Here is a 7,500-nt window from a genome sequence, read left to right on the forward strand (position 1 = left end):
AGAGAGAGAGAGAGAGAGAGAGAGAGAGAGAGAGAGAGAGAGAAGGGTATACTAAGCAATAGATAAATTGATGAAAGGGTAAAAAGGTATAGATTGAATGTTAATTGGTTCTAAATGAAAAAGGCCGACGTGAATTGACAATTAGATCTTCCCCTTATTTCAAAATGTTATGGAAAATGAAAAAGAAAGCATTGGGATAATAAAAGACTTCCCAAGAAGATTCCTAGAAGCCTGGCAGTGAAAGGGAATGGGGGGGGGGGCCAGGTTGTTGTTATTGTTGTTGTTGTTTAATGAGCACTTTATTGTTGTATACATTTTTATTGTGTGTTTGTCTGTTCAATGGATGTATAGGGAATCACGCGCGCCACGAATAGAGAAATTGAGATTATATTGGAAGTTTAAACCAACAATCACAACCTTCCTTTATTTATTGAGTAATCAATTGAGATCTTCGTATTATAGTTAATCCTTTGTGCAGTTACACCGGATTCTGAAGATAACTCATTATTTAAAAAATGCACTGCTTCAACGTAACTGATTTCTCAACCAAGATTCATATTTAAAAAAAAAATAAAAAAAAAACCAGTTTAAAATCGATCAGAGAAATTGTTAAAATGATCAATTTTATCAACTATCAAAGAGAACAGGAATTTTATCACTATATTCACGAATTAAAGTACATGATATATTTATAGGACAATATTAAAATAACTTTGATTTGCCTTTGCTTATAAAACTGTTCACGAAAATTTAGATCAATATGAAAAATATATTTTTCAGCCAGTAGATGAGATTTTGATGAAGAGTGCATTCGTATCATGTAATTATGATATGGGTTTAATTTATTGTCAATGCTTGCTATAACTGAAATATAATATAGTATCTATAATACTCAAAGTTTTATTGTATATATTTATTCAAAAGGAAGTACAAGAAGGAGATTTTCCAATGGTATTTCATGAACTGGCATTTGACTCTTTTACTTCGCTGAAAGAGCAAACCACTATTTCCTAACAGTTTGCCCAAATGAAGTATTCCTATTGGCTAAGGACTATGTTTCTTTACCGTTGCCCGAAATGAGCGTTCCTATTGGCTAATTTCCTTACCGTTGCCCGAATGGAGCGTTCCTATTGGCTAAGGACATTGGAAGGTAAATATAATTTTCTGTGTTTGAGGAACGAATTAAAAGAAAATTATTTTCCCTTGTTTGTAATGAAGTAACCGCCAGGAGGCGTTTCAAGTTGTTTTCGTGTTGTTAAGCAGTAAAGTTGTCATTCAGCTTTGGGTAACCAAACAGTAGACATCGATAATTTTTAAGCGCTTTATTGACTAATGGCGGAAAATTCGCTACACACGTGGAGCAGGGTTTGACATTGGGTGATTTATTTTCTGAAATAAGGCAGCAAAGAGCCGAGGTGCAAGCATTACGTGATGAATTTAAGGGTGCTTCGGATAGTGTAGCTTGTGAGGTTAAAAGGCTTAAGTCAGCACAGGAAATAAAATGGAAATATCAAGGAAATAAACCAGCACGAATTTAATTCCGGTGTGAGTGACCTTCTAACTCAGATATTGTGGTCTGTGGACAATAAAAAACCGGACTATACAAGAGAATTGTGCAACGAGGCTTTAGATAGCATAAACAAGAGGAACAAGTTAATTCGTATTGCGGACTCCTCAACCGGCGGTTGGGAGACTGTACGCCAATATGAAATGAATCCAGTAGCTAGTGATTCGGAAGATGAATCGCGTATCATCAAAGCAGAGAACCGGGCGATCAAGCGGAAGCACAGCAGCTCCCGTGGTCGAGGTTCGATCAGCACACCGTATGGTTTTAGCAGTGTTCCTCTTACAAGTCAACCCTGGAGTTCAAGCTCACTACTCAGACCAGCGGCAGGAAGGGGTAAACTTTTTTGTGGCCACTACAGCTACGGCAACGCTGTCTTCACCCCAGGAGAACCGTTCATGCAGTTCAGTGGCCCCACCCTTGGACCCTGTTTTGCCTGTGGAGAAAGCTCACACCTCCGGAGAAACTGCCCCCACGTTGTTCGGGCCGCGTCTTCCCCCGTACCAGGAAACCAAATGCAGAGCAGAAAGTAGTCCATGCACCAAGTTGGGCGATAACAACCAGTTGTTAAAAGATTAGTATTTCTTTGATCTTGATAGATTTACGCATGATTTTTATTAGTATAAACAGGGACAGAAACATATTATAGTCCAAGGTAGACTTAGGAAAAATTTGCAATTTTGGAAAGATTTAGGGGCAAACAGTTTTGTATTAGACATTATTCAGAATGGTTATAAGCTTCCATTATTGACCAACCCTCCAACTTCTTATAATAAGAATAATAGGTCGGCCTTGTTAGAACAGGAATTTGTTAGCGAAGCTATACAATATTTGTTAGACAGAAACTTAATTGAAAAGTGCTTAGAAAAGCCATAGGTAGTTTAGTTAATCCTCTGTCTGTTTCTGTGCAGAATTCAGGAAAGAAAAGGCTCATTTTGGATTTACGTGTAGTCAATAAGCACATTTGGAAGCAATCTGTAAAATATGAAGATTTAAAGGTTGTTCTAGCTTATTTAAAAAAAAAAAAAAAAAAAAAAAAAGAGGGGTTTTTATGATTAAATTCGATTTGACAAGTGCATATTACTTTATTGAAATTTATAAACCTCATACTAAGTATTTAGGTTTCTCTTGGACTGATAAGTTAGGCAATACCTTTTATTACAAGTTTCTGGTGTTACCATTTGGCCTGTCTAGTGCTTGTTCAGTTTTCACCAAAGTCACGAGGCCTCTTATAGCAAAATGGAGAGGCGATGGGCTAGTTGAAGATCGAGGGAAAGTCTGTGGATTCATATCAATTTTGATGGAAGAGGTCTAGAGCTCAATGAAGGCCGAGAAGGGACATTGGAGCCGGGAATGTCCCAAGAAAGACGTCGAAAAGATAAGTGAAAATATAGCTGTTTTTATTTTGTATACTTTGCAGTTGTTGTAAGGAAATTGGAACATTGTGTTTATTTTATTTTGTTTTTATTTTCCTGTTGGTTGTTGTTATTCACAATACATTGAACAGAATTAGATTGGGTCCGGTAAGATAGTCATTGACGTCTAAAAGGGCGATCACAAAATTCCATTTCAAAACCGTTACTGTGGTTGTTGGATTGGGTAACAATAGGTAAGCAAGGGACGAAACAGAATTTATTAAAAAGAGAATGGGTGACACTGGTATCAGAGAAACTAAGTAATTCCTTTGACGGTGGCCAAGAATGGAAACGGTAAGCAAAGGCTGTTTTTTTTTTTATTACAAACTTTTTAAGGATTTAATCAGTCTACAGTCTGCTTATCGCATAGAAATCTATTAAAACGTTGCCAATATCTCTCTCATTGAAGAAAAAATTTCAAGTTTTTATAATGGATTATCTTTAGATATTTTTGAAAGCGGCGGTACATCTTTACTAAAGTTCTTAAGTCTGTTAGATATCGGAGTCATTCGTAAAATAGAAGTGGACAGAGCGCGAGGTGTATTAAGGTTTCCATACTGGAATTCAGCAGTATTTTGGCCATTAATTTGCCCTAATGGCAATTTCAGTGTAAATGTGATTGACTGGATAGATTTGCCTACGAGTAGAACTTATTATGTGAAGAGCAAAACTGGAAAGGGAATTTTCGGAAATGTTGATCTGAAGTTTAGAATGTTAGCTATGTTTATTGATTTTAAAGGGAGACAACGTTAGATTGGAGTGCTAGCTAATATTTTATTGGCTTTTCTCCCTTGACAAACATTTGAGTAAACGGGGTAGTTGTAAATGTAGTAACTATACATGTACTGTTTGTTTTACAGTAGATTGAGAAGCTGTATATTATATAGCTTGAGGCAGTTTTGCCTGTTGTTGTATACGAAAGCGGCATCGCTAAAGAAGGCGGCATCGCCAAGAGTTGATATTGTTGTACATGAGTATACCTGTCGATACTCAGGGCTATTTGATGAATTGATATTTCATTGTTGTACATGAGTATACCTGTCGATACTCAGAGTTATTTGATGAGTTGATATTTCATTGCTGTACATGAGTATACCTGTCGATACTCAGAGTTATTTGATGAGTTGATATTTCATTGCTGTACATGAGTATACCTGTCGATACTCAGAGTTATTTGATGAGTTGATATTTCATTGTTGTACATGAGTATACCTGTCGATACTCAGAGTTATTAGATGAGTTGATATTTCATTGCTGTACATGAGTATACCTGTCGATACTCAGAGTTATTTGATGAGTTGATATTTCAATGCTGTACATGAGTATACCTGTCGATACTCAGAGTTATTAGATGAGTTGATATTTCATTGCTGTACATGAGTATACCTGTCGATACTCAGAGTTATTTGATGAATTGATATTTCATTGCTGTACATGAGTATACCTGTCGATACTCAGTTATTTGATGAGTTGATATTTCATTGCTGTACATGAGTATACCTGTCGATACTCAAAGCGACTTCACTATATAGTATGGCGATTTTGCCAGAACTGGATGTTATATATTGTTGTTTGTTGTATAAAATTATATAACTTTTGAGCGATAAGGCTATAGATAGGCGGTATCGTTTTTGGATATGAATTGTGTAAGAGATATAGTCAGTTTTACATGTATTACGATGCATTATATTTGGTATCGTGTAGAGTGTAATTGTTTCATTGATGTATGTTCATGTCGTAATATCAGATCATTTTATTGATTCTTGGTTTATAAATCTGTTTTTTCAGGCTCACAAAGTAGACATTGAAACGTTACCAGAAGTCTTGGCGGGCAAGGTGGACCTTCTCCCGGATCTACTACAAAAGTCCAGAGCCGTCAGTATAAGTCGGAAATACGAAAACATTTTCATTGGTTGGAATAGTGGGTTAGGGAGAGGGGATATTTTGCCTGCTAAGGCATTTACTGTAGCTATTTACTTGTGTTCTTTAATTCAATGTGCTTCAAGTCCTGCTTCAGTTATTTCGGCTTTTTATGCTATCAAATGGTTTCATGAAATGTATGAATTTAAGTCGCCAACAGATTCCAAATTAGTGTGTAATGTTTTGGAAGCAGGAAAAATAATTTTATCCAAACCAGTTGTTAAAAAGGAGCCTGTAACAGTAGGTATTTTGCTTAAAGTGTACAACGGGATTTATGAAGATTATAATCTGAAAAGTCAACATATCATCTGTGCGTGTTTGTTAGCATTTGCAGGTTTCATGCGCAGTTCTGAACTCCATAATATCAAGGTATCTGATATTATGTTTTTTGAAACTTATGAGTATATTTGTAGAAACAAGTAAAACTGATAAATATAGAGATGGAGCATGGATTACATTAGCAAGAATTGGAACATGTTTGTCCTGTGGACAATTCGAAAAAACTGATAGAAAGGGCTAAATTAAAGCCCAGTGATTTTCTATTCTGTAATTTGTGTAAAACCCAAAATGGTTATACAGTGAGACAGTGTAACAAGCAGATGTCCTACACAAACTTACGTGTCGAGTTTTTAAGAGCACTAGTTCCACATGTCAGTGATATTAAGAAATACTGTTTACATTCCTTAAGATCTGGTGGAGCTTCATGTGCTGCTAATAGAGGTGTAAAAGACAGACTGTTCAAACGTCATGGACGTTGGCTGAGTGATTCAGCCAAAGATGGATATGTGAAAGACTCTTTACAAGAAAGATTATCTGTTTCATTAACATTGGGTCTTTAATTGTATGTAATTTGGACTAATAAGTTTAATATATAAGCTGAACAGATTAGTTATTAGGTATATAATAATATTAATTATAATATTACGGTGTGGGAATGTCCCGTTCTTTATCGTTCATTCGGTATACCCAAGTGCTACATCTAACGATTTCCAAAATAAAATGTTGAAATGGTATTCAGAGTTTGTATTGTTTGTTTGTTGAAGGTTTCGTAATGGTAATCAGGGAACTCCAAATTCGTTCCTTAAGGTTGGATTTTCTTTCCAATGTTTCACTCCCAAAATGACCTCACTGAGGCCATCTGTTGATACCTTTAGGAACATGGCACAGTTCACTCAATTAACTGAAAAATTATTGTATTTTTCATCTAAAAATACGTATAAAATATTCATTACATATAATAGATGAATAACATATGAAATTAAATTATTTTACTCAATAAGAATGTCTAGACAAACATTATATTGATGGTTATAAAATATTCTTAAAAAGAAATTCCCGTGTACAGTTTTGGCAAAACTGGATTACCACATCATTAGGATATTAATTTTGGTCCTACTCTCAATGTCGTATTGCATTCATCTACTTATCTCTAGATTCCATATGATTTAACAGTCCAATAAGTTTGGAATATTAATTCAAAAAGGATAAAATTCGGTCACGGTGCAAATTGGTCACAGTGCAAATTGGTCAAGTTGCAAATTGGTCACGGTGCAAATTGGTCAAGTTGCAAATTGGTCACGGTGCAAATTGGTCAAGTTGCAAATTGGTCAAGTTACAAATTGGTCACGGTGCAAATTGGTCAAGTTGCAAAATGGTCACAGTGCAAAATGGTCACAGTGCAAATTGGTCAAGTTGCAAATTGGTCACGGTGCAAATTGGTCAAGTTGCAAATTGGTCACAATGCAAATTTGTCACCGTACAAATTGGTCACGGTGCAAATTGGTCAAGGTACAAATTGGTCACAATGCAAACTGGTCAAGGTGCAGATTGGTCACAGTGGAAACTGGTCACAGTGCAAATTGGTCAAGTTGCAAATTGGTCACGGTGCATATTGGTTAAGTTGCAAATTGGTCAAGTTGCAAATTGGTCACTGCAAGTTGGTCACGGTGCAAATTGGTCAAGTTGCAAATTGGTCACGGTGCAAATTGGTCAAGTTGCAAATTGGTCATGGTGCAAATTGGTCAAGTTGCAAATTGGTCATGGTGCAAATTGGTCAAGTTGCAAATTGGTCACGATGCAAATTGGTCACAGTGGAAACTGGTCGCAGTGCAAATTGGTCACGGTGCAAATTGGTCGAGTTGCAAATTGGTCACGGTGCAAATTGGTCACGGTGCAAATTGGTCAAGGTGCAAATTGGTCACAGTGCAAATTGGTCAAGTTGCAAATTGGTCACAGTGCAAATTGGTCACGGTGCAAATTGGTCACAGTGCAAATTGGTCAAGTTGCAAATTGGTCACAGTACAAATTGGTCAAGTTGGAAATTGGTCACGGTGCAAATTGGTCACGGTGCAAATTGGTCAAGTTGCAAATTGGTCACAGTGCAAATTGGTCAAGTTGCAAATTGGTCACAATGCAAATTGGTCACAGTGCAAATTGGTCACGGTGCAAATTGGTCAAGTTACAAATTGGTCACAATGCAAACTGGTCAAGGTGCAGATTGGTCACAGTGGAAACTGGTCACAGTGCAAATTGGTCAAGGTGCAGATTGGTTATACTGCAAATTGGTCACGGTGCAAATTATTCAAGTTGCAAATTGGTCAC

At 36.5% G+C, this 7,500-nt stretch overlaps 1 long non-coding RNA gene across 1 annotated transcript in view; it reads right to left on the reverse strand.

The window, feature by feature from the left end:
• The window catches only part of LOC137633607 (uncharacterized), a 75,822-nt gene that overhangs the window by 948 nt on the left and 67,374 nt on the right, over positions 1 to 7,500 (reverse strand). The window lies entirely within an intron of this gene.

The sequence above is a fragment of the Palaemon carinicauda genome, chromosome 43 (genome assembly GCF_036898095.1).
Source record: "Palaemon carinicauda isolate YSFRI2023 chromosome 43, ASM3689809v2, whole genome shotgun sequence".
NCBI lineage: Eukaryota > Metazoa > Arthropoda > Malacostraca > Decapoda > Palaemonidae > Palaemon > Palaemon carinicauda.